General features: G+C 41.5%; 2 long non-coding RNA genes and 1 pseudogene across 2 annotated transcripts in view; 1 reads left to right on the top strand and 2 right to left on the bottom strand.

Annotated features, from left to right (window-relative positions):
- LOC111094843 overlaps positions 1–5,048 on the top strand; it is a 155,374-nt gene extending 150,326 nt beyond the window's left edge. The window contains exon 3 of the long non-coding RNA XR_005386068.1: positions 4,913–5,048. This is a non-coding gene — a long non-coding RNA (uncharacterized LOC111094843). The remainder of the gene's footprint in view (positions 1–4,912) is intronic.
- LOC119868349 lies at positions 258–26,431 on the bottom strand. Its single transcript, XR_005386069.1, has 3 exons — positions 26,198–26,431; positions 23,658–23,779; positions 258–871 (listed from the first exon to the last, which is right to left on the bottom strand). It is a non-coding gene; the product is annotated as an uncharacterized LOC119868349 (long non-coding RNA).
- On the bottom strand, positions 13,767–14,242 carry LOC491723 (annotated as a pseudogene).
- Positions 26,432–26,897: the final 466 nt, after the last annotated feature.

Below are 26,897 nucleotides of genomic sequence, written 5' to 3'. Positions count from 1 at the left end.
TTCAACCGGTACAGCGACTAATTCTCTTAATAGTTTACATTGACCTTGCTTTTGCAGGGAAAAAGAAGCTCCTGTAGAAAGCTCAAAGTAATCATTCGCGACTGAAGAAGACCCAATTAGGTTTAATTTGTTCAATCAGGAATGATAAACACAACATCATCCACCTTACAAAAGGGAGAGCATCACGAGGGTCACTTTTGGTAGCGTCGTGAAACGTTGGATGGAATTTCATCCGAGGGCAAAGATCGACACTCGAATCCATGTTAACTGTTGTGCTTAAACATGTAATTATTTATCTGGATATTTTTGGCCGCCTCTGAAAGCGGGTAACTATATGGGCAGTGTTAAGTAGAATCAACAAATACTTACAAAGCGTAGTAAGTTTGGACTTAACATGCTTTCAATGCGCCTCGTTAGACAATCATCTATCATCAAACACTCCCCCCGTAAATTGATACTCCATGAAGATGTCGTACTACAAGGTACATAATGAGTCTCATCAATGAATCATTTTGAAGAACAGTGAACTCTGCCTTCTGCAAAGGCATACATTCATAAAAAAAATTGTTCTTCGTTTTAAATCATCTTCCAGAGCAAACTGACACCTTTACAAAAAATTATCTTCTACACAAACTGTGTCTCTGCTCAGTGGTTTACAGCCATCAGTGAGAGTCTTGTTCGCTATCGTGATGAATGGAAAAGAATCAGAACATCGTGGAGAAAAATTGTAGAAAAGGAAATTGGATGCATGGAAATTAGTCATCCGTTCTTCAAAATTATTTATTACGCACTCCAAGGGCATGGAATAGAGAAAGTAACTCCAGAGGTGATGATTACTGAGTTTGTGTTCTTTTGACACACATGCTGTGATCTAAAATCAAATAGGATAAATTTTAAAAGCCATCTGTCTTCAAAATGTCTGTTCAATATATGCTGCATTTTTACAGATAATAAGGTGGTAAATTAGGATAAGCCATCTATTGGAGATGTAGGTTTGCAGTAATAGTCTCTGCACCCGGAATCAAATATTCTAAGGAATTCTGTGGTCCTGGGGGAAATTAGATGTTTCTGTACACTTATTCTTAGATTAACCATTTGACTAACCATGTGTTGTGCATATAAAAAGAACATTTAAACCATCAGGTAGTAAAATTCTAACTTAAAAATAAATACATAGAATTTTTTCCTTAGACCAGCAAAACCTTAATAGTAACACCATCATTTGCTAGCATTTGTAATCGAGTGTTAAAAATACAAATTTCTAGAAATTGACTCTTCATAATCTATTTTACCCATTTGGAAAGCAGTGAGACTGTTAATCAAATGTGAACATAAACTAATCACATAACCCTGCAAAAGTCAGTCGTAGGTATCTACCAGAGAGGTGAACACATGTCTGTCTGAGACGTGCACATGAATTTATAGCATTTTCATTCAAAATTGGAAAAAAAAAAAATGGAAGCAAGCCATACGTTCATCACCTACTGAATGCACCTACAAGTGTTGTTTATCCACTTATACAATAAATAGGATTCATCAATCAAAGGGAATATAGCTAATAAAATGCAACAACAGGGATGAATTTCAGAAACGAGGCCATGTGAACAAAGTCAGGCACGAACGTCTACCTACACGCGTGGCGGCATTTACATGAAATTGTGGAGAAGACCAATGCGAGTGCAGCACATGGATCTGTGTTGGCTTGGGGACAGGAGTAACATGGAAGGGTTGGCTGCAAAAACATGGAGGAATTTGTGAGCAGGCTTATGTCTTGACAGACATTACCCCGAATTACACAGTTAACAGGATGTTACGTTTTAAAAAGGGGCGGTTACTGTTTGTACACCTCACTTGAGGTGTCACCTCATATTACTTTGTACACTAAATTTTCATGTCTGACTTGGTATATTCTCCTTCTCTCTCATCTATTTAACTAATCTATCATCTGTCAATCATCTATTCATAACTACCTACTACCTACCTTCCACCTATAATCTATTACCTATTATCTATGTATTTATCATGTATCATCAACAAACTATATTTCTGTCTGTTATCCATCCATCCAACCATCCATCCACCCATCATCTATCTATCCGTCTCTCCATCTATCCTATGTATGCATCCATTCTATCTATCTATCTATCTATCTATCTATCTATCTATCTATCTATCATCTATCAATCCTCTATCTATCCTTCTATCAATCTATCATTTATCAATTATCTATCATCTATCAATTATCTATCTATCTAAATCTATCTATATCTATCTATCTATCTATCTATCTATCTATCTATCTATCTATCATGTACCCTCACCCACCAACTATATCATCTGTCAGTCATCTTATCTACCACCTACCTGTCATCTATTATCTACCTATCCATCCACCCATCTACCATTGATTTGTCACTGTTGAGTTACATGTCATCCCCAACACATTAAAGGAATCTGCTTTACTCCCCATACCAAGGAGGTTCAGGGGGTCTGCTGGAAAGAGCCTAGGAAGTCTTGCCTCCTAGAAAATCGAAAAGAATATTGACTTGACTCCAACCCTTATGGACATCTCTCTAGGGAAAAAACACCAAATCACCTCCTTGGCTTGTCCAGCTTGTTGTCTGAGTGTTGTCTGGAACCACTCTTCATATGACAGATTTCAAGAAAGGCCAGGGGATCCTCATGACAGGCAAGGTTGGAGTTTTAGTGGTGACCCATTTACAAGACAGGATATATCTTATACTCCTTGTTCTTTTCCTCTTTTGACCAGATAAAATCCTTGCAGCTGAGCTCTGTGTTGCACATATTGATCAAATTTAGTTTATTTCTTTTTTTATATATATGGGGAAATAGACTCCGAGAGACTGAGGAACGTTCCTAACATCACTTACTTATGGATGGTCAGGACCCAGTTGAATTAAACTCCAACACCCCGATAAGGTGGGGTGTAAAATAGCATCCATTACATGAGACATAAATGCAGCAAAATGTGTTAAAAGTGTCCATTTCGTACCTGTTTCTGTATATTGCTAGCAAACGTTTTGATCTGCCAGAGAACATTACCGATATCTACCTGTAGCATCTCCTCTTGAAAAATACATTGTTTTCATTTAGAATACACAAAATGCTATTAATAACTGATGCTATTTTATAGTAAAATTTTATTCCATATGCAAGCTCTTTTGGCTTATTATTACCATGTAGGTGGGTTCTTTTTTCTCTCTTTTCTTTTCTTTCTCTCTTTTTTTTCATAACGCAGGAATTTTAGAGATTGCCTCTGAAGCTTGTTGGTTCAAAACTTGATTTCGATAAGAAACCAGGAATTCCCCCTTTCCTTAAATTTTCATCACCATCCATATTCTGTTCAGATGTTCTGAATTAAATTGTACGAGTAACACATAAGTCTTAGATATAATTTGTGTAGAGATCTATTACATATATTTAAATAAAAATAATCACTGTAAAATTATTCCACATTGATCTATTTCTTTCCACAACTAGCATTTAAACGTGCATGCAGATTTAATCAAACATTGATTGGAACTTGAATTGATTCTCTAAAGTAAGGCTAAGGGTTTTTTTTTTCTTTTTTTTTAACATTTTAACATACCTCAAGATCATGCCTCAAAATCTTTCAAGCACATTTACCTGAACTTTAACTATTGGTATTTAGTCTTAAGGGATTATGCTGTGTTAATAGGCAACTAATTCTTGAATGTGCAAATCCTTAGGTTAATATACTTTATTGCAAATTACCTAATCCAGCATTCAGCTGGCAGGTTCTCAGTCAATGAATAGTGGACCGTATTGGAAATTGGTGAGTTCTGAGAGATTTGGGGGAACCCAAGAGAAGCACAAAGATGGTTAAAATGTAAGGCAGAGTAAAGCTCACCTATGGCTGTACCCATCAGTCTGTGCTTGAGGAATTTCTTGAACATGCGACGAGGTGCTACTGTGACCCATCATCCCCCTTCTTTTTTGCTAAGTTAGCAAATGGGAACGTCTCACACCCGCTTCCTCCACTCTGCATTGACAGCTGGCAAGCCGACTTTGCTAATTGTGCTTACTTGGAATCTCAGAGGGGAAATAATCACATAGCTACAAGGTCCTATAATGCAGTTGCTGTGTCTTGTCCCAAGACAACAGGCTAATTGTTGAAAACATCAATGACATTTTTGGTAGTTGCTCAGAGAGAAGCACAGAGAAGCAAGGGATTTTTGGGAAAATGAACAGAAATTGATGATGAGAACGTTAAGTGATGTGTATGCAGAGGTTCGATTTGAGACCGTTCTAGACACTTGAATACATTCCCTGTTCAATGCACTTATTTAAGGGCAAAATTATGGTCTTAATTCTTCTATTCCATAATAATACCTTCTATCTTCACCATATTTTTGACTTAAACACAAGATTGAGGTTATTTGCAGAGAGGCACTCATTAAGTCTCATTTGTTAGGTATTTTGGTATATTTTGGTGTGTAATGGTAAACCAAGATTGATGGGGATATACCACCAAGTTTCTGTATTTTTCGTTTTGCTGTCTGCTGTGTTGGCTGAATAAGGTTCATTAGTTTTGCTAGAAATCGTCAAGAGAGAAGAACAGTGATTTTTTTTTTTCTTCGTGGAAATTTCACTCGTCAGATGGGTGATGGTATTCAGGTAGGCAGCTCTTTGTTCATTGCACGGCTGTGGTTGCTCAGTTGTCCTAGGTACACGGAATGTGTAGGATTATGACATTTTGTGTGTGTGAGTATGCGTATCAACATCCTGAACTCCCATATTGGAGCCACAATGACACTTGCAATGACTCTTCCTGCATCTGCATCCTTCTAGATTACATTGCGTAACCAGACGGTCTACCCTTTATATTCTCAATGTTTCCTGAAGATTCCTCTTTGTCTCCTCTTCTAAGAAGTAAGCAGCCATGCAGATGGAACGGATTCCCAAACATGACAAGAGAAGAAAACATTTTCAAGTACACAGGAACAAAACTTTTGACACGGAAGGAGAAGGCACATGTGTCTAAACACGCCACATGGAATACAGCTTACTCCGTAAGTATGATCACGTTAGCTGTTTATATTTTCCACGATGCACCATTTCTTCCTTTTCCGGCTCAGTGTCTGGAGATGTGCAACTTAAGTTCTGATCCATTGAGTTATTTAATTTATTTATTCACGAGAGATGCACACAGAGAGAGGGAGAGAGAGACAGAGACACAGGCAGAGGGAGAAGCATGATCTATGCAGGGACCCCGATGCAGGACCTGATCCCAGGTCTCCAGGATCATGCCCTGGGCTGAAGGCGGCGCTAAACCGCTGAGCCCCCTGGGCTACCCTGATCCATAAGTTCTATAAACAAGAGTCACAAAAATGTATGGTAAGAGGTGCAGTTTCCCTTTTAACCGTGAGTCTTGCAACTGGTTTCTTATCTGGGTTATGCAGAGCAGGGAGTGTTTCAGAGCCAGCGATTAGGTGTGTTGTGGTTAATCGTGTCAGTAGAACATTCTGGTGCACCTGAAGAAGGCCAAGTGTGAAGTTGCATGAGAGTGAGTTCTCTGTAGGTAGCTCCAGTCCAAGGTAGCAGTAGAGCTACAGAGGTTGAAACGGGAGTAGGTGTAGACCCAACCGTAGAGATGTATGTGTACATCTAACATCCGTGTGCGTTGAGTGCGTCTCTACCATCTACAGCTAAATCTACTGCACATTTATATCTACATGTCACCTGCGTGTATGTCCCTGTATCTCTACTGCTTACATCTACATTTATATATTTCTATGACCCATGTATCTATATCTAAGCCCTACATCTGTATCTCTCTGTAGCTCTCAGCCATTCACCATCCACGCACGAGCAGGGGGTGTGCTGCATTTTCCCGCTAAGGCTTCACAGTTCTTTGAGGTCAGAACTGCAAGTGCGGCTTCCCCAGAATGAGTTTTCTCTGCTCATTGATCCTGCCCTTTGGAGACATTAAGTTTGGCTCTTCACCTCCTTGAGTGGCTAGGGTTCCTCCCAGATACTCTGGGGCCGACTCCCCCCACCCCGCCCCACCCTGTCCTACTTCTGGGGCTTCTTATGGATGGTTGTTACCAATTCCTGTATGCAGCCTTCCCCTCTTTGCTTCCGATCCAAGAGCGGTGGGAGCCTGGCAGCACAAATAACCCCAGTGGTGATGTTGTCCTGACACGGAAGATGGTTCATTCATGGCAGGTCTGGGAGGACGGCCCTGGCTGTCAGTCCTCACTCGCTATTGACACACAGACTGGAGACAACAGGGATTCTTCTTTTTTACATCCTTTTACTGTTGTTTCCTTATGGAGTCCATTTGTTTTTCTCCCCTTGGGGACTTTCATAACAATTTTTCATGTCGTATCAACAATGAATATATTTCTTCTGACTAGGGAATTACTGGTATTGTTAAAAAGTAATACCATTAATGACCAAGTGTTGAAGCAGTGCTTTTCAAACACTGTGAGTAAAAAAAAAAAAAAAACAACAACAAAAACCTGTGTGTGTGTGTGTGTGTGTGTATGTATATCTATGTGTGGGGGGCATGTGTCTATTGTCACTTTACATCCCCTGAATCTTATAAGCTGTCCCAGCAAATCAAAGCAGTCTGAAATGCATTCTATAATATTTGCTTGTGCATCTTCTTACAAATATAGTTTCTCTTAGGGGCCCCTGGGTGGCTCAGTCAATGGAGTGTCTAACTCCTCATTTCTGCTCATGTCATGATCTCAGGGTGGTGAGGTAAACCCTACATTAGGCTCTATGGTGAGCATGGAGCCTGCTTAAGATTATCTCTCTCCTTTTCCCTCTGCCCCTTCCACCTACTTGTGCTCTCTCTATAAAAAAAACAAACAAACCCGATAAAAGGCCAACCCTACAGGCCCTTAGTGGCCACCCTGTCGGGACCCCTCTCACTCCTGAGAGCTTTCTCTTTATCTTTACTTCATAAACTTCTATACTTTCACTCACCAATCAATCAATCAATCAATACAGATTTAAAAATCAAAAAATCAAAAAAAAAAAAAACCCTAGGAAACAAACAAAAACAGATACAGCTTCCCTTTCCACAGGTCTTGGGGCTGAGTTCCTAATCTCCTAAGAGGTGCTTATGCTAGGTAGCATGGGAAACCTGTGCCAGCAAATTATAGCCCATAGATCAATTCTGGCCCCCTTGATGTCCTTGTAAATAAAGTTTTATTGGCACACAGCCATGCCCATTCTTTTACGTATTGTCTGTGGCTGCCTTCATGCAACAAAGGCAGAGTTGAATAATTGTAACAGACACCATATGGTGGCAAAGTCATTATATTTCCTGTCTGACACTTTACAGAAAACGTTTGCCATCTCCTAGATTAAGAATTCACTACTTTGTTAAAGTGGGGAACAAGCTTCCGTATACTAAATTTCCTAAAACTGCTTCAAGAGGCATCTTCCAAAAAAAAAAAAAAAAAAAAAAAGAGGCATCTTCCCTATCCTTTACACTTTCTCTTTCATTTTGTTAGTTGAGGGTGCAGCACACATATGTCTATTTAGTTGAGATTCTGTGACTTATCTGATAGAGCCCTTGTTTTCTCTACTGGGAAGGGATGTGCATTTAGCTCTTGATAGGTTTTATATGGTTTTCCCTGGCTGTGGGGATCGATGCCGTCCTCCAGACTCTTTGCTTCTCTTAGCTGCTGCCAAGTTTCCAAATCAAGTTTCCATGCTCACTGATCTCGTTGGGAAGCAACCCTTTCCAGGGCTGCTGACCTAATCCAGCTCATGCAAGGGAGTGAGTTTGATTGGAGATCTCTGACCCCAGATTCTCCTCCTGGGTAATAGCTCAAGTCCCCACAGCTAACATTTTATCTTCTCTGTTATTTTATATAACTGAGTGCTGCCCTGTTCCTTTACTCTGTAGGACTTCCTGCAGCACGTTGCACTGTGGTGCCTCCTCCAATGTTTACCCTGCTTCCTGTCTTGTCTTACAGGTGACCCTTGTGTCTGGTCTTCTGAGACATCCCCATATTGACCACAAATATCGCTATGTGCAAATGCACATGCTTGCATTTATGTATTTTTCATACCTCTGGGCATGTGCATCAACCAGTTCTTCAGTTTCGGTCTTCCTCCAGAAAATGAGGACAAGTGCAGTCCTACTTGGACATAATCCAACTCCACATATTTTAATATAATCCTCACATTTGCCTCTAAAGCTGGTAGTGTCATCCAGATGGACAGCCCTTTGGGCCAGCCAGGGTTTACTTTCTGTGGAGAGCTCATTAATGACAGAAAAGTGCCACAAAGTACCTTTAAAAAATCTTTCAGTTCATGTTAACTAATATATTACCAAGTGCAAGTTCCTTTTCTTTGCCTGAACTCTCGAGGTTCCCTCCATGAAGGTTAAATCCAATGAGCAATATGCATTTCTCAGAGCGCCAAATTACTGGGTCATTCAGAGTTTTCTGTCTGACTCATCTACGTGCGTTTACTGGACCACAACAACCACCGTTAAACTGGTGTAAAGGCGTAGGTGTTCACCCAAAAGAACAACAGGTCACCGACATAAACACAAACACAGGCAGATTTTATGAGGGGGAAAACAATCTGTTCCAGCCACGTATCTTCACAGGCATAAACCAAGAGTTTCCGTCCATAGGGACCACGGTGCAATCTGTCCTTCCATTTATTGTCTCCTAGATTGAGGTACAGTCTGCTTGCTGATATCATCCCTCATATGTCTCTCTTCTTTCATAAAGGATTTTGTATAAAACAGTCTCTTTCACAAATATCAACGTTAACGTTCACAATCTCTCCTCTGTAACCAAACCATTGAGGATCTCCATGGCCATACGTTGGGTGGGTGAAAACCAGAAAATTGGTATAAATTGGTATTTGCAGAACCAGAGACCTCACTAGCTGATGTTCCCAAGTGGACCTTTCATGCCTACTTCTCGGGAACTGTAGGAAGGACATCTGAGAGGGTGAATCCCCTCAATTCTGCATAAATATAAACAGATCCTATAAAGTCAGGGGCTCTAAAAGCAGTACTTTGTATGAGAACAGAGCTGCTCATCTCTTGGGGCTTCTCGACAGATGGCAATAATACTCACAAAGTCCATTCTGTTAATATTGCATCCAGCCCACAGGTTTCTTTTTTTTTTTTTTAATTTTTATTTATTTATGATAGTCCCACAGAGAGAGAGAGAGAGAGAGGCAGAGACAGAAGCAGGCTCCATGCACCGGGAGCCCGACGTGGGATTTGATCCCGGGTCTCCAGGACCGCACCCTGGGCCAAAGGCAGACGCTAAACCGCTGCGCCGCCCAGGGATCCCCACAGGTTTCAATGTTATGATGAAAGCACCCCTTGAAATCCAAAGCGTATTTTTCTGAAAATACTAGTCATTGAAAATCTAACATGCTAAAATAAATAAATAAATAAATAAATAAATAAATAAATAAATAAATAGTAAGTAAATAAAAAATTAAATAAATAAGAAAACGTTATGTGGTTTGTTCCAGCAACCTTTAGGGATATGTTTTTTCTTGTCTTTCATGATGATTCCGAGTCCCACTTCTAAAACGGAGACTCTCAAGTTTCTGTAATGGATTTGTTCTCCAAGTAGAATTTTTTTGGTGTTTTTGACTGGGGAAGAGGAAGTAGAAAAACACACACGCATACACACACACGCATACACACACACACACACACACCCAGCTATGGATAAAGAGAAATTTCAAACCAAATCAAGATGTCAAGAATGCTTTACAGCAAAGAAAGGAGTAGTTTCTCTTTGAGGAATATTCTTAAGTAATTTCCGGAGTACACAATGGAATTGGTTTTGTCACTAATTTCTTGAAATGAGTTCCGTTGGACTCGGGGAGCAGAAAGCATATTGGAGTAGAGGCAAGTAGAAGGCAAGTCTTCTGAAGTGGCCCCCACCATGATGGTTTCCACGTGAGCACCCATCTTCCCATGTGGGACCACATAGGTTGGTTCTTTCTTCAGGACATTGAAGGACACATGGACACAACATGGCAGGCTCCCTTTTCCAACTCAGATTAAGATGGCAGCAGATAATGGCTGTTCCATTGAAGAGATCAACAGATTTTATTTATTTATTCATGACAGACACACAGAGAGAGGCAGAGACACAGGCAGAGGGAGAATCAGTGTCTCCCTATAGGGAGCCCGATGTGGGACTCCTGGGCTCATGACTCAAGCCAAAGGCAGATGTTCAACCACTGAGTCACTCAGGTACCCTAAAATCAACAGGTTTTTTGAAAGTGATTAAAACAGAGGACCCAGAAATATTAATAGTGCTTAGAAAACATAAAAAAGGAATATAAAGCAAGTCTTGTTTTTTTTTTTTTTTTGCTTCCAGTACATTTTCAAGACAACTCCTTTGTACCTAGTCACATCTTAACTGTGTCTGTCAACATTCATCTACAATACTGTGAGCCTCATTAATAATTAAAAACAAGCAAACAAAACCAGATTGAAAGACACACTATAGCACTTGCTTTTACCCTCAATTCATTAGATTTCTGTTGAATAAATACTGGTCATTCTATAAACACCTTCAGAAATTGTTTCACTCTTCATTAGCAAATGATCCGGGTACATATTAACCAATGCACCTTGTCTTGTGTACTTTTTAAATAATTTAATTTGGGAATAACTGGTTGTAAGGTGTTTCAAATTACGCTCTTTGAGAAAAGAGGGTCAATTTCAATTTTAAGGAATGTTACAAGTGTTTCAGGCTATTGCCAGGTGAGATGTTCAGGTCATAAATCAAACCTCATTTTCTGCTCAGAATTACTAATTTATTTTGCTTGGATCCTAATGCTTATTTGATCACAAACAGAAATGGATGTACAATAAGATATGCCTACAGACATCTGATTTGCAATTTTAGGCATTTAGCTGGTTTTTTAAATGCTACATTGCCAATCTCCCTTGTGCACTACCCACAAGCTTTGATGTGTAGCTGCACTTCAGAGGCACAAGGAACATGAGAAGTCTACATTTTTGAGGATTTTCATGTTGGTTATTTTTACCGTTGTAAACCGATAAAGTATCCAACCACCCATTCTCACCCTCTCAACCTGTTCCAAGTTCCACCACCTCAAATAAGTTGTCTAGAACTCACTGAAGACCCTTTTTCTTTTTAAAGATTTTGTTTACTTATTCATGAGAGATGCAGAGACACAGGCAGAGAGAGAAGTCCTGAGCTGAAGGCAGACACTCAACCACTGAGCCACCCAGGTGCCCCTTGAAGACCCCTTTTTTGATGTGAATTACATTATTTCATCCTAGATCATTATTGACTTGTGAAAACTTGAGAAGGCTTCTGATAATATTGAGCATTCATTGGGACTTCTGAGGAAACAGTAAAATCTTGCTTAAAAAGTAGACATATTTTTTTTTCCCGTAGCAAAAGGTTTTCATAATCCTAAGCTTTTAGCATTTTGGCAATGCATACACATAAATTACTGATGTAATTTTTTCTGATGTGTAATTTTTTCTGATGTGTGGCAGAGCTTTCCTGGATGGATATGTCCATTGTCAGATACTTCTGAACAGAGATTTGATATTTATTAGCTGTTCTTCAAGGAACGAAGAGAAAAAGCACAGATAGAAGGCCTTACGCCCCATAGCTGTACAGGACAGGAGCATCCTGCACATGGAATCTAAGAAGCCTATTCTGGGAGCTGGAAGTAGTTGGGATGCTCAGAGCAAGGTGGTTGCCGTGAACAGCAGTCCTGTGAGGTTCAAGGCTTTGGTCCTCAAGTGCTCTGTGTCTCACACCTCCCCGCTGAGGACTCCTCAGGATATCGGGAGGTGGTATTTTTACCCTCTGCTCCTGTGATTCTTCCCGGCAGGTCAGTTGCAGAAACACAGATGTCCGAGCTAGCTCGTGGTTGCGGTACTTGAGATTCTAGTGTAAAATCTTCGGATTCTTCTTCCCAGCAACCTTCGATTCTCAGTAGAGCCGCTTGCATCTTGCCTCGTACTGCAAGTTGCTCAGAGTGGACACCTGACACAATGGCTTGCACGGGCACTAAAATCTCATTATTTGCAACTTTCTTTGCAGTCTCCTGGAGTTTTAAGGGCTGAATCCTGCTCCTTTCTGCTCTTTTTCTGCTAGTCCCATAGGTGTGATGGCCTAAGAGACCATTCAGACCTCCCTGTGTGACTTGGGATTTTGGTTGCAAAGAGTACAAGGCCCGAGAGCTGCAGCTTCCATGCCTTTAGGGTCAAGCTCCAGTTACACCGGAGCAAGAGAGGGTTCTCACCATTTCTTCCCATGTGGGACTCGGTTAATAGGCAAACTGTGCTTCAGATCCTCTCTCTGTGTTGGTGGTGCCATGTCTGTCTGCAGCTCCCGTTGTTCGATTCTGCTTCTCCTTCTACCCCTTGCCTTTTATGCGCATCTCCTGTGTATCATATTCTTACCCCCAATTAACCGCTGGCACTTCTATGTTTACCCCAACCTGTGCTTCCCGGAAGATCCAACCAACACCAACAAACAAGTTGACAACGTCCTTGAGCTTTACTTTAGAGCTCATTTCAGATTTCAAATGCACAAAAAAAAAAAAAAAAAAAGCACCGTATGTCAGGTATTGTGTACTCAATAATCAAAAAAATAATAGGACGGTGGTAACAACCTGAAATAGACTCACGCATTCATCCATCCAGGAATTTCAATGATACTGTGTTAGGTGCTGAAGACTCAAACCAAAAATTCAGTTGTCTGGGAGAAACGCGGTTATGGGTTATTGATTCTATCGAATCCATTATCTAAGTTGCTATCTTGACTATTTGGGGTGTGCTCAGGGGATAGCTTTACATCTTCAAATAATAATATCGCAGAATATCTCCCAATTGGTTGCTTGGTCTTTCATATTCTTCCCCAAATTCCCCTCAAATATGGTGGATTTTTTTTTGTGTGTGTGTGTATGTCCTGGCAGATATCTTAGCTCCTAAAGCTACAGACAGAATTACTTTCTGTACAAAATTGAATTGAAAAACAATAAAACTTGGCACCTCCAAAGCAAGGAAACTCTATCAGATTAGTTCATCTGCTGTAAAACAGCATTCAATATTCTCTTCTCCGTGTGCCAAACAGAAGGCCACACACAAAAATGGATATTAAGATGGGCTCGTGAACAATGTCAGACATTTGCTAATGACAAAATAAGAATCGTGGACTGAGTGAAATGTCCCCTCCTAGAGAGAATATGCATAGTATGTGGCGATGACCTCTGTCCAAAGCCTCCGGACAGGCAAATGCATCTATTTGAATGCCAGTGACTCAGTGGAGGCTGATCAGGCTTGCCAGAGGCTGGCACCTCTGTGGATCCTCCTGTGCTGGGGACGTGTCTCCATGAGCGAGGACTTTCTAATTTCTTTTTTTTTTTTTTCTATATCTAAAAGGTTTTATTTAACAAACATATCCACATTGAATAAGATCATTTGGGGGAAATCGGTTGCTTGTTAATTAGTAGAAAATAACAATACATGTCTGGACAATATGTCCAACAGAATGTTGTAGAGGGGATCCCTGGGTGGCGCAGCGGTTTAGCGCCTGCCTTTGGCCCAGGGAGCGATCCTGGAGACCCGGGATCGAATCCCATGTCAGGCTCCCGGTGCATGGAGCCTGCTTCTCCCTCTGCCTCTCTCTCTCTCTCTCTCTCTCTCTGTGACTATCATAAATAAATAAAAAATTTAAAAAAAAAAAGAGTTATAAAAAAAAAAAAAAAGAATGTTGTAGAGTTCAATGCAAACTTCAGCTCAATGTCCCTTGGATTATGCTCTCTCATAAATTCTGGTAGAAGTGACGCCTTTCCTGATACATTCCACCACCAGTTTATCATCCACTTGTTTTCTCTTTATGGTAGTTGATTCTCCATCCCACTTCTGCACCTGTACCAGGACACCTCCATCTAAGGTTATGATGCTCTTTACGTTTCTGTAATCCGCAGTAACTTCATCAAATTCCTGGCCCAGTTTGAAGGAAATCTCTGTATTTTTAAAGGTGCTTTCCGATTTAATGGTGATCACATCCCCGTTTACACTGATGATCCTGTTGGGTTTGGCCATGCCAGCCACTTTCCTGGTGGCGAAGCCCACTCCCACTTCTTTCATGTAATCATCAAAGTTTTCACTGGAGCTAAGCTTCCAGGTACCCACAAAAGCATCACACATTTTATGAGCTTTTAGGATTATCTTCAAGATGCGAAAAAAAAGCTGTCGTTGTCTGTAAGGTGTTATGACCTTCTGGAGCCCAGATAACTTCCTTTTAAAGATGCCCAGATCATGTGATCTTAGGAATCGACCTTCTAATTTCCGAGAAGGCATCTCCGTCCTGGAGAACATTCGGCATCTTTGAAATCACTCCATGTGCCACTCACTTGCTGGAACCCAGCTCCTGGTTGTGGGGCATGGTGTGGGGTGGGGGGACTCATGACCTCATGAATAATGATAGAGATACAGTTCACCGAATTTCAAAATTTGCCGTAAGCATGGGGGTGAAGAGGAATTAAGTAAACTTTGTATTGAAATCTAGAACACCCTCAATTCTATCTCATGTGTTGCTACCGCTGACTCTCTTTCTCGCCATGGCCTCCATTCTTCACGCCCAACTCAACTGCAGGTTGAGCCATACCCAGGGAATATTGGGAGCCAGCTGTTGAGTGTCCCAGATGTGTGAGCACTGGCCTGGGCCTGTTGCACTGGGTGCGAACTATCTACCCTCGGCATCCAGTTCACGTGGGGCACTTGTTGACATTATAAATCTCCAGAGCCTCCTCTTCCTGCACACCATCTTGGAGCTGCTAATTCCCTTGGAATGGAACAAAGAGCCAATTTCATCGAGCTCCCCTGATGCTGTGGGGAACGCTATGTTTGGGGGAAAAAAAAGTCAGAACTCAAATGACAAGTCTTCCATGGTCAGCATTCAGGGGGAAAAAAAGTGTTGTCACAAGTCAAATGCTACGTTTTGTACCTTCTTCAGCTCGCTGAGGGCTGGCGGTACAAGTGTCCCGCGTGAAGTGAGCCAGGCTGGCGTTGGTTTTGCAACCAACATCAGTACCTTTACAAATATCCAGGGGCTTTCAAGATTACTGAAAAATAAAAATAAGTAAACGTCCAGAGGCTTAACTGCAGCTTTCTACTTAATTGTTTCACTTGCAATCCCTGTGAGTAGACCTTTTACTCCCAGCTGAGGCATCAAGGAAAAGGTGTTTCCTAGACTTGGTACAAAGATATTTCTGTTGAATTTTTTTCACTGACGTCTATTAGCTGCTTTGATTTGACACGTACTTGATTCACCTTTTGTTTTTCTTACTACCTGCCACATTTTAAAATATCTGTGGCTCAGTGGTTGGGTATCTGCCTTTGGCTCAGGGCATGACCCCGGGGTCCTGGGATCAAGCCCCGCATCGAGTTCCCCGCAGGAAGCCTGCTTCTCCCTCAGCTTGTGTGTCTGCCTCTCTCTCTCTGTGTCTCCCATGAATTAAATAAATAAGTAAGTAAATAAATAAAATCTTGAAAAAAAATAATCTGTGCTAAAATATGGGAAAAATAAATAATAATAATAAATAAAATATCTGTGCTAAAATATGGGAAAAAACAGTTTATACAATGTTGGTCAAAGAGTTTTCTAATTGCTAAGTAGGCTACTAATTAAATTAAATCATCTTTGAGTTTTTAATCATCTCTTCCTGTACGAAAGTAAACCCCTGGAAACCAGGGAAATTCATATCCTGTGCTAGTTTCCATTTTACAAGCCCGAGGTGCATATTATTTTGGAAAGACCAAATTCAGAAAATATTCACCAACATCCAAGTTTAATACATTGTCAATAAAGTGTGGGTTCAGAATGTTTTTTTCCCTAAGGCTTTTCTGGTTGATCAATCTTTATTTTATTTTATTTTATTGCATTTTATTTTATTCTATTTTATTCTATTTTTTCATTTCCAAGGATCTCATTTGAGCAGGCGTGTTTCGCCATGTAAATGCGTTCAGCACTGACCGGAAAACGCTCTCGGCCCCCTACGTGTTTCTGTTGTCGTGGGAAGGGTCTATATTGCTGAAGTCCAACCATTCATCCTTTCTGCTCAACACAATAAAGAAAATGCAGCATCAAGAATCTGCAATATGGTTCCCAGAAAATCGTTTTCAGGGAAGCAACATCCTATTGTATATCAGTTACCTTCAATTTCTCTTTTTTTTTTTCCCCCAAATACACATGGACTTGAGGGTTGAGCTCTTGCGGTGTATGCAGGTGTGCACACATACACACACCACTTGAAGGGTGCTTAGGGACCCCTACGTGTATCGTGCTGTGGTTATCTCTGCACTTCTATGGTCTATGATATATTTTTTAAAGATTTTATTTATTTATTCATGAGGGACACATAGAGAAAGGCAGAGACACAGGCAGAGGGGGAAGCAGGCTCCATGCAGGGATCCCCTCGTGGGACTCGATCCCGGGTCCCCAGGATCACACCCTGGGCTGAAGGTGGTGCTAAACCACTGAGCCACCAGGGCGGCCCTATGGTCTATGATATTTCTCCCCCCTCCACAAAGTCGCCCTACAAACCGTTAAATTATATTTGGTTTATATAGGCACCCAGGTGGGCACCAGTTGGTTAATCCAAATACCCGGCTCACACGCGCTCTTTGCTGGCCCATTCTTTCTACTTATTTGCCTAGATGATGTAAGCATCCACAGCCCACCACACCAAACAAAACCGAGGATCATGACGAAGATTAATTTTTTGAACAACCTCCCCGAACAGGTCTCCCCATCTTGAGTTAAACTTCATATCTCCGCAAAAAATCCCGCGTTTAGGGTTTTCTTCCTTCCGTTAAGTGAACTGTTGTTTCACGATGAGTATGTGCATTTCATTTTCTTTGCCTTTTGCAAATCCGGGTAAACGGGGCCGTCTGCCATCTGGTGGAGCTCACACTTTTAGTTTAGATGTCTACCATCTGTGTGAACAGCACACGCCCGGCTCCAGGCTCTGCCCACGTCCTGCTTTAGGTCCGGCTAACCTGTTTTTCAAAGTCTTCCCCAGTTTACTCTTCCCACCCACAAGGCATGAAGGATGGTTTCAGTCCTCGTCCCAACGTATGTTTCATGTCAGCGGCTTCATTCATACTTGTCAAGTTCTGCAGGGTTAGTAAAAATCATCTCAAGCCATGCATCTTCTTCTCCACCCCGTATAAAGACGGTGCCTTCCCATTTCAGGTGGTATGTGCTCTGCCATTTCAATAAATTCCTGCAGTCCCCAGAGTAAATTCCATTTCATTCCTAATTACAGACTTTTTTGAGATAGGACACTCAAATACCATCATTGCTTTTTCTCCTTCCATCCAGTTGATTATAGTTTTTTGTCAAAATCCAGCTCCATGATAAACTGCATTTCCAGATTTTCTAATTATAAATCTCTGCTATGCAGGGACACCCCCAATTAGGTCACAAGACCCTCTTTTATTTTGTACTTTTTTGGATAACGTATGTTCACAATTATGGCCCTTTGATTTTCAAAGCCAAATTTGTAAGTACAGTGGATTTCTTGTTTGGTTAGTTTTTTCCCTGCACTGTCTATTTATCAGCTTCAGGGTTAAATTCACATCAGCCTTACGAGTAGCATAGGGGTCATTATATTTTCACTGTTTCTGTTTCTTTGTTTTTTCTTTTTCTTTTCTTTTCTTTCTTTCTTTCTTTCTTTCTTTCTTTCTTTTTTTTTTTTTTTTGTATAAAGGTGGACTGATCTACTTCTTGAACAGCCTATGGATATTCTCTCTGTTGGAAGCCTTTTAATCACTGCTGTAGTGATTTCAACATATGCAGTTTTCAATCTTGTTACCTCTTGGTAAGCCAGCCCTAAAAATAATTCTTGAGCTTTGCTGTCACATTCCTTCTGGACATCAAAGTCCATGAAGTTGTGAATGATCTCTGCTTTATCTGTAGCGGTGACCCCTCCTATATTTAAAACCTTCATCCTTTGTATTGTTCTGCACCTTAATTAAGAAATAATTGACAAATATCACTACTTCTTTGTATTTTGTCTCCTAATCTCTTAGTGGTGCCAGAGGTACACATCTTTTACTCCTTGTGTTTTCAAAGAACAACTCTTGGTTGTGTTGAATTTCCCAATCATACCTTTATCATCTCTATGGGTTATTTCTTCTCTTATGTTATCTCTTTCCCTTTACATCCTTGGGATTTATGCTACTCTACTCATTATCACCTTTATGTAGGATGTAGATCATCACTTTGAGATAGTCTGCTTTCCAATTTAAATTTTTGAGGATGTAATTCCCTCCATTTTTTATGTCAATTCCCCCAATTTATTTCAACATAGCGTCTTGATTTAGTTCTAGTTAATACTTTGGAATTTTCTTACAATACCTCCTGTAACCCAGCACTTAATTTATGTATGTATGTTCATATGTTTTATTAAATATGCAGGAATGTCTTGCCTACCTTCTTAAATGTATAAATTAGCGTCCACCCATGTCAATACAATACAGAGTAAGAGGCAGACAGCGTGGTTTCTAGGATACTTTATGTTTAGTATTTCTTGAGCGTTCTTATGAGTTAATACACGGTCTATATTTGTAATGGTCTGTAAGGGCTTAGGAAAAAAACTTGTATTTTTAATGGTCTCTCTGACACCCACGTGGTCTTTCGGACATTTTTCTGTGCACTACTAAAAATTGTTTTCAGAATCTCACAGTCTCTGAAAGCTGTAGGCTTCCCAATCTCTTGGGGCCGACAGTGTGTAAAGGTGTCGAGGTGTATCGGGGGCCAAGTTTAGCAAGGGCATGATTGTGGCAACATAATGCTTCCCCTTTTCATCCCCAAATGGGCAGTTTGAGACACACTTGCAACTGCTGGAGGGATCCTCCCAATGCCTGTTTTTCTCAGCTTCTCACAAGTTCCAGCTTCCATGCCACATTTATTTGACTCAGGAGACAAGGCCACAGTGGGGGACAAATAAAGCAGAAGTCCATCTTGCCCCTTCGTTTAATGTCACAGACCGGTGGGACTGCCCTCGGCTAAGGCAGCGACCAGCATCTGCCCACAGCTGCCGACACCTGCTCAGACAGTCCCAGCTGCAGGCTGCCTGGCTTTAGCTGCTTTGTTCCTTGCTTCCCCCTGCATTCTTCAAGATCAGTCTGGGCAGAGGCCACTGGCCGCTGTAGGAGACTCGCATCCTGTTCAGGGTACTCCCTGTTCTCTGAACGAACGATTCACCTCTGTGCCTTTGATACTTAGACCTATGCAATTTATCTTCCTGGTGTCCCCACCTGCCAAAGTCCCCCGAGCAGGTTGCCCAGAAGAGTCTCCAGGGCATCATTCAGCAATCCCTGCTCCCCACACCATCTGGGCTTAGAATCTCTACCTTTTCCCAGATCAGTCTTCCATTCTACAATATCAGCCCAACTAACGCCCGCCATCCGAAAATGCATTCCACGGCTTGTGTCGAATCTCTGAGAGCCGAAAGAAGACAAACACACCAGCCAAGAAAATGGGGGGATGCCTCAATGAATGCTCCCTGCTGCCTACTCCTTGGCAGCGATCTGGCGGGGATGCCCTCTCTGCCCCGCAAGCACTTCATGGTCAGAATCGAGTTAGCTTGTCATCCGTAGACCGTCTGTAGCCCTGAAAACGAACGTGCTTACTTTACAGACTTGAGAAAACAAACTGTCTCCTTGATGACGTGCCCTTTTCATTTCCCAGGGACCACGTGTTTATTTTTTTTTTTTTTTTTTTTTTTTTTTTTTTTATTTTTTTTTTGGGACCACGTGTTTAATCAGCTGGCAGCATTACGAGGAGCTCGTATTGTCTTAACCTTTTCCTTTTTACCCCTTCTCTGGCTTTTAACCATTTTTAGTTTTTGAATCTCAAGCCAGAAAAACCATAGCATTCTTTCGGGAAGCATCATAGAATCTGAACAGGATAGAAGCGTGTGATGTGAAAGAAGTGGGGAATTGAATGAGGAGAATTGTGAGTAAATTTATTTTAATATTTGTATGATTAAAAAGCCAAAGATGAGTGAGTATAAAATCAATTCCAAATAATTACTTGCAAGTATGTAATATGAACACACATGTAAATTACTGCGATACTTTCAGCCAACGCTAGGTCATTAGTGTTTGAATAGTAATAAAACAAGATAAAGTACAGAAATAGCTCAGATGCAAAATATTCTATAGAAATCTACTTTTTTTTAAATTCCAAATTTGTCTTGCTTCTAGTTAAATTGTATCCGATATCACTGACCTCTGAACAGGCCCTCTGATTTCAGAGTCGAAGTCTCCGGATGTGAGGTCTCTGTAGAATACGAGGTGGCCACTTCCTTTGGGGAACTAATTGATTGATTTTCAAATTTTTCGCATAAAAATGTTTTGAAAATAAAAATATGTTGGATGATTTTTTTTAAAAGTAGATTTAAATAGACTTAAAACATGCAAATAAATGTTCTCTGCCATATTGGTTCCTCAATGGAAGTTGAAAGCTGTTTCCATTGTTCCTCTCAAGATTCCAAAAATATAAAGGTACTACAATGCATTTCCTAAATCTGTTGTTCTATCCACAGTCCTTGCATGCCATCTCATTTTGGCCACAGAGTTACATTATGGAAAGAAAAGTTTTCATCCTCACTTTACTCCTTCACGATCACTCAGACTGTACCTAGAATCCACCCCAATGTCTTCCTTCTGGAAAATTGCAAAACCAACGTGGGGTCATAGATCTTCTAATCCATGATCTTTCCCAACATGGCACCCATCGTGGCCTTGAACAGTCAGGGACGGTTTCCCGGAAGAGGCACCACAGTGATGACCTACAGGCAGTTTAGCTACGTTGGTCTCATGTTTAAACTTAAAGGTATCCGCCCTTCCAGTGCTTTTGGGACCAAAAGGCTCATTTCTTGTCATTTTCACATGCAAGATCTTCCGTATCGAAAATCTAGACTCTTGAGTGTCTTGCTTCCATCCATGTGCACCTACCTTCCCAAAACATCCTTCATGTAAAACAAAGACACTACATATGTACTCTGACTCTGCCAAGTGATGGGAAAACCAAGAAGAAAAAAGACTAGGGTTTTTCCTTGAGCAGCTCACAGTAGCTGAGGTGTGAAGTCATGTTGCAGGGTATCGTGGCATGTACAGTCGGCCTATGGCATATGTGAGCTCAGTGGCAGTGACAATGGCTGGACCATAGAAGCACTTCAGCTGAGATGCGACCCGACATGAATACATGTCTGCTCCTCGACAAGGACTATTCTGATTTTTCCAGTAAGGAGCACATCTGCCCCATCCCCGATTACATGTGTGGCTCTTCTGACTGCATGTAAGTCCCAGATTTCCTCAAATACCCACCCAAGTTAGTCTGTCCCTTGCATTCAGACAAGAGCTCAGAAGCAGGGTAGGGCTCACCATCCACACTGTGGTGCCCACCTACCGCAATAGAGTTTTGCCCTGGTCCCTGTTTCCCTTCACACTACAGTTTGTGTGCCAGAAGCACAAAACATGGCAGCTGCTATTCTAAGAGTATGAATGTGAACGTGCCAGTCAGCCAACAGCCAAAGTCTAGCCATGCCTGAACCCCGATCCTTACTGCTGCTTAAAGCAAAACACAACATTTTATATGCCTGTCCCTGGAAGTGTACACCCCAAAGACAAAAGAAAAACAGACTTAAATGTACGAATTCTATTTTTTCAGCAGTGAAGTCTCCCGTTGACATTATGATAGCTAACACCCTGGAATAAAGGACAAACTGATCTCTCTGTAATCACGAAGAGGCATTGTCCTTCATAATAAAGTCTCTTATTTATTCGAGGTAGATTCAGGTAAAAGAGGGTCATCTTTTCCACACAATTTGGGGATAATTGGAATTGTGTTTTTTTTTGTTTTTTTTTTTTAATGCTTAAAAGAATTTACATTGTAGAGGGCAAATACACAAGAATCGTTACACCGATGGGTCATTCAGAACACTAGTGTGGGGAGGGGAATGTAATCTGCATTTCTGTGATTTTTATACATGGGTTTTTCTGCTGCTAGAATTTAAGGCATAGAACACTTCCTACTCTCCCGAAACTCCATTTTCTTGGTCCCCAGTCTTTGCTTTCCTGACCATCGTTCAACAGAGATGCTCCAAGTACAAACAGCAAATAGACAGGTGTTAGACTATCCTGTAAAATAGTCTCATGGTGTCATTGGACGCTTCTTAAATATGTTTCATAGAGGTAACGTTTTTCATGATAGCCTGATGCTGTTGTGTTGGCTTCTGTGGCCTAAGTGCTAGCATTAAATGTAGAATGTTTGCACGCTCTCTAGGGCACTGCTTTTAGAAACTGTCTGATTTTACAAATATCATGGAAAGGGATATCCCAAGAAAGACAACATAGGGGCGCTGAAGCCATCCCTGCGGTAAGTCTGTGTTTTAAGCTGGGCCAAAGGGCTTGATCACACACACATAAAGACTAAGCAGTCCCAGGTACCATTCAATACAGACCTTCCACTGGTGCAGAACATTCCAGAATTAAGAAGGTACCTAATCCCATCTACCTGTGGCAGCCCATCTGTCTATGATGAGACACTCTGAAAATATTCTTGTCAGGTTTAATCTAGTTGGTAGGGAAATAGAGAGGCCAGGCCAAAGTTGGTCGAGGCAAGCTTTTAATGGGATGCGTTCTTGAGTGAGGTTCCCTGGCCCGCAGGGGAGGGAGAGAGCGAGCAGGGAAGTTGTGGGCCAGGGAAGTCAGGTGCAAGGGAGGGCAAGGGGGCTTTTTAAGAGGGGAGGGGTAAGGAGTTGGGTGTCTGTATAGGGTGACAGGTATTAGGGCATATTACTGGTGAAGTCCGTATGGGGCGATAACTGCTTATGCCCCTATATGGGGTCAGGGTAAGGTACAGTTTAGGTTTCCTGCATAGGCCCAGGCTCCCTTGATGACATGTCTTGGCCATCTGCTGGTGATGGGAAAGTTCTGAGGTGGGGGCCACAGGTTGGGGGTGTCCACCGCCATTTTGTTGGTGCCTCCCGATCCCCCTTGATCCCGCCAATCCCCCTTGATCCCACCGGCCCTACAATTCTCACTTGCCGTGTGGGGCCATCCTGCTCCCCTATGAATGCTCATCTGAAGTTTTAGAAAAGTCTATCTCCCATCCCACTTACTTACCCTAAGAAACCCCCAGTTGTGTTATTTCCTAATTTGAAAAAAAATCAATAAACCCATATGTGTTTAGTTTTCAGCGAGAACTCCTATATTGTTGTTTTATTTTAAATGCAAACTCGGATTTCTATCCCTCCCTCAGGAAAAATTACATTAGATACTATGGATCTTCAATAAAAGATGCTAGGGTAATTGGTTTTAAAAAAGAAACCATGGCTTCCTGTCTTGATACTTCATTGAAATTTTCTACCTTCCTTTTCTGGAGAGGAAGGAAAGGGGTGAGGTTTTGAGGTTCTAATGAAAGGAGTATAACTCAGCACTAACATATCCCAGGGTCTTAAACTTGGGGTAAAAAATGTGACCTGCTAATGTAATATCCAGATATTTTCTCAGGAGTATGTAGATCAATTATGGCTTCTCAGGGACGTTTCAATTACTTGACTATTTTGGTAAAAACGTTTTTAGTTACCTGATTAATTGCTTGACTTCTGCAAATTGTCTGGCCACCATCATGTAAATCATCTGTAACAGGAGGCTGATGCCTTGACAGGCAGGGGGTTTGGAGGTCCGCTAGAACTTAATGGGAGCCATCTCGATGTGAAATTAAAAGAAAAAAAAAAAAGATAAAAACAAAAAGGAACCGTTTAGGTGTAATCTAAGGACAAAGTAAGGTTGAACTGCTGCTTGCATTATTTTGACATCTATGATCCAAACAGTGATGCTTTTCGCCGACATGTGTAATTGTGACCTAAGGGATTCTGAGAAATGAATATATTTACAGGGAGAGAAAAAATGCCTGCAGGTCTCCTACCTCCCCAACCATCAGAAGGGGCAACTCCAGGGCACATGGATCTCCTTGGAGGAGAAGGTCAGACTTCAGAAGGTCAAGACTGACAAACAGGCATGTAGGTTTTCCAAAAGCTCCTTGGAAGTGTCTACAGCTCCACAGGGCTTGAGAATTCTTGTGGTCACTATTTCCAAAAATGATACTTTCCAAGGGGGAAAAGAGGGAGTAGATGGTGCTGTAGGTCTTCAGAAGGTCAAGACTGACAAACAGGCATGTAGGTTTTCCAAAAGCTCCTTGGATGTGTCTACAGCTCCATGGGCTTGAGAATTCTTGCATGTGGTCACTATTTCCAAAAATGAGACTTTCCAAGGGGGAAAGAGGGAGTAGATGGTGCTGTTGGTCTGTGAGGTCAACTAAGTTTGAGATGCCTTTTTCTTTCAGCTCACCTATTTGGAGAGCTTGTCCAATGGATATACTGAAGCTTCTGGCACAAAAGAGAGGGGATGAGCAAATTGAGTTGGTCTAAACCAGTATTTCTCGTGGTAAAACAATAGTCCCGTCTGGCGAAAGTCTCTTTATGTAACCACTTCATCCCCTGATGTAGACCCCAGTGGTTACACGTGTGTGACTTCAGGGACCACACAGAGGCCCTTCCCCAAAGACCAAAACTCTCAGTGAGGCAGGGATCTGACCTTTAACCTGAGCAGGCCTCTTTTAGGGGATAAACAAAGAGATAGTCCCAGGAGTTAAACCTCTTGTGTTTGGATTTTTTTGTTTTTAATTCACACTGATGGTATCTGTTGTTCATTTATGGTATTTCCCTAAGTCGCAGCTAATAAGTGGTTTTAGCAAACAAAGCCACTCACTCTCCTCCTTATTTGAAACAAGGGTGCATAAGTAGGGGAGTTTCAAATCTTAATGGAAATGTTTGGGGTTTTTTAGAGATTTATTGGTGTATAATTGACTCTCCAATTTAAGATGACTATGTTCCGAACCTCTAATATCGAGCCTGGTGAATATAGTTAATAATAGCAATATGTACCAGAAGTTTGCAGTGTTTGTTTTATCGACCTAAGGTCCTCATTCATTGCATCGAAGTGTAAAATGTGATCTATGGAGACAAGTTTTTGATGAATAAATGGATCTTCTTCCCTCAATTAGGTCCTGAATGCATTGTCCCCCAGACAGATGTAAAAATTACAGAGGATCTACTTGACTTACAGGTGGAGTGGAAAAGCTGTTGTCTTTCTATTGGTTTTTGGACAAGATGAGGGTAGTGGGATTTGTGATGCATATTGAAGCCCACAATTCCCATGGTGATCCCCATGGTGTGTGGCTGGCCTCATCAAGTAGATAGCCTGGCTTGGTTCCACAGGAGAGTCAAAGCTTCCTGGGAACTTCCCAAGAGCGTCTTGGGAAGGAGAAGTCAAGATTCCCCTCCAGGTGTTGATCGGGTTCTGAGACAGAGTACGGTTGATATGACAGTAAAGATCGAGAGCCTGTGCCCCGAATGTCTCTTGGGGCTTGATGTTTGTCTCTCCCATTCCTGTGTGTCTGAGTGTCTGTCTCCCCTTTTATCCCTCTCTCTCTATCTCTCTCCTCTCTGATTCTCACTCTCTCTCTCACCTTATCTCTTTTCTTTAAATGAAACTTCTACGTACGTAAACTCCATGGAGCCTGGTCAGTCCTTTCAAACATCCAGCCATTGGGAAATCTTTGCAAACATATAAACACTTTCTGAAATTTGTATCATCTTGTAAAGATTGCATGCGCTGCTCCTGTTCCCGAAAAGAAAAACAAACACAAACGTATCTAAAAGTGAATAGTTTTAGGGACCAGGCTTCTTCTCAAGGCTTGTGCTAACTTGTCTACCAGTAACCCCCAGCTACTCAGAGTAAGTCTGAGCTCACAAACCAAAGCTGGCTCCTTTGCTATTGCCTGTACCAAGGAGAAAAGAGCAATTGTGATGGGTGAAAAAACAATAGGATTGCATTTTGGATCAAATGTTAGATTGGTCTTAGGTCGAAAAGTTGTGGTTTTGCCATGTGGCACACCCGGAGAAGGATGTAGTTAATTCTGGGCATATTGACTGTCAAAAAAGTCATGTGATCTACGTTGAGTTCTATTTACATCATTACCCCAACCATGAGCAGCTAAGATAAATTAGCCCCGCCCTTCAATGTCCAGTCTCTGCTAGGATGAATCCCTACTGATGTCATTACCTCCGACACTCCTGAGAAGGACGCATTCCAACGTACAGATGTTCTATTGGCTTCCAAAGCCCACATAATAAGAGATGATCAAAGAGCCTCCTATCAATATCCTTCTCTTTTAGAATAGTTTCTGAAGACTACAGGTTGCCTCACTAACGGCTCATTATGAAAGTCTTTAAGTGTTGGACATCTTGTGCCGCGTAGATGTGGGGCTGCGGAGTGTTACCCAGCTGCACGTACTCCTCCTTTCTCAGTAAGGCTTCTGCACCCAACACCAAACAGTTCTGGAACACTGACTGATTATTCCACAATTCAAGCCAATTCTGACACCACCTACCAGGAAATGGGGTCAGATCCCACACAGTAAGGGCCCAAGTCCTACAAGACTGCTCCCCAACTTCAGATGCCAATTGTAAGTCCAGGTTGTCACCTGGGCTTCTGACTGCCCAGGTGACATTTGCTATTATATTTAAGTATTATAAACGTAAGATTAAATATCAGGGTTCTAACCACACTTCTTCTTCTTGGGTTGGATTAATCTGCTAAAGTGGCTCACAGAACTCAGGGAAACATGTTACTCACTGGATCACCAGTTTTTTTATAAGCAGATGTAACTCAGGAGATGCATAGGGCCAGGTGTGGGGAAAGGGTGCAGAGCTGTCATGCCCTTTTCAAAGGTGAACCTCCCTCCCCAAGCCTCCATGTGTTC

This window comes from Canis lupus, chromosome X (genome assembly GCF_011100685.1).
Source record: "Canis lupus familiaris isolate Mischka breed German Shepherd chromosome X, alternate assembly UU_Cfam_GSD_1.0, whole genome shotgun sequence".
Lineage (NCBI taxonomy): Eukaryota > Metazoa > Chordata > Mammalia > Carnivora > Canidae > Canis > Canis lupus.
This window is presented reverse-complemented; position numbering and strand designations above follow the sequence as displayed.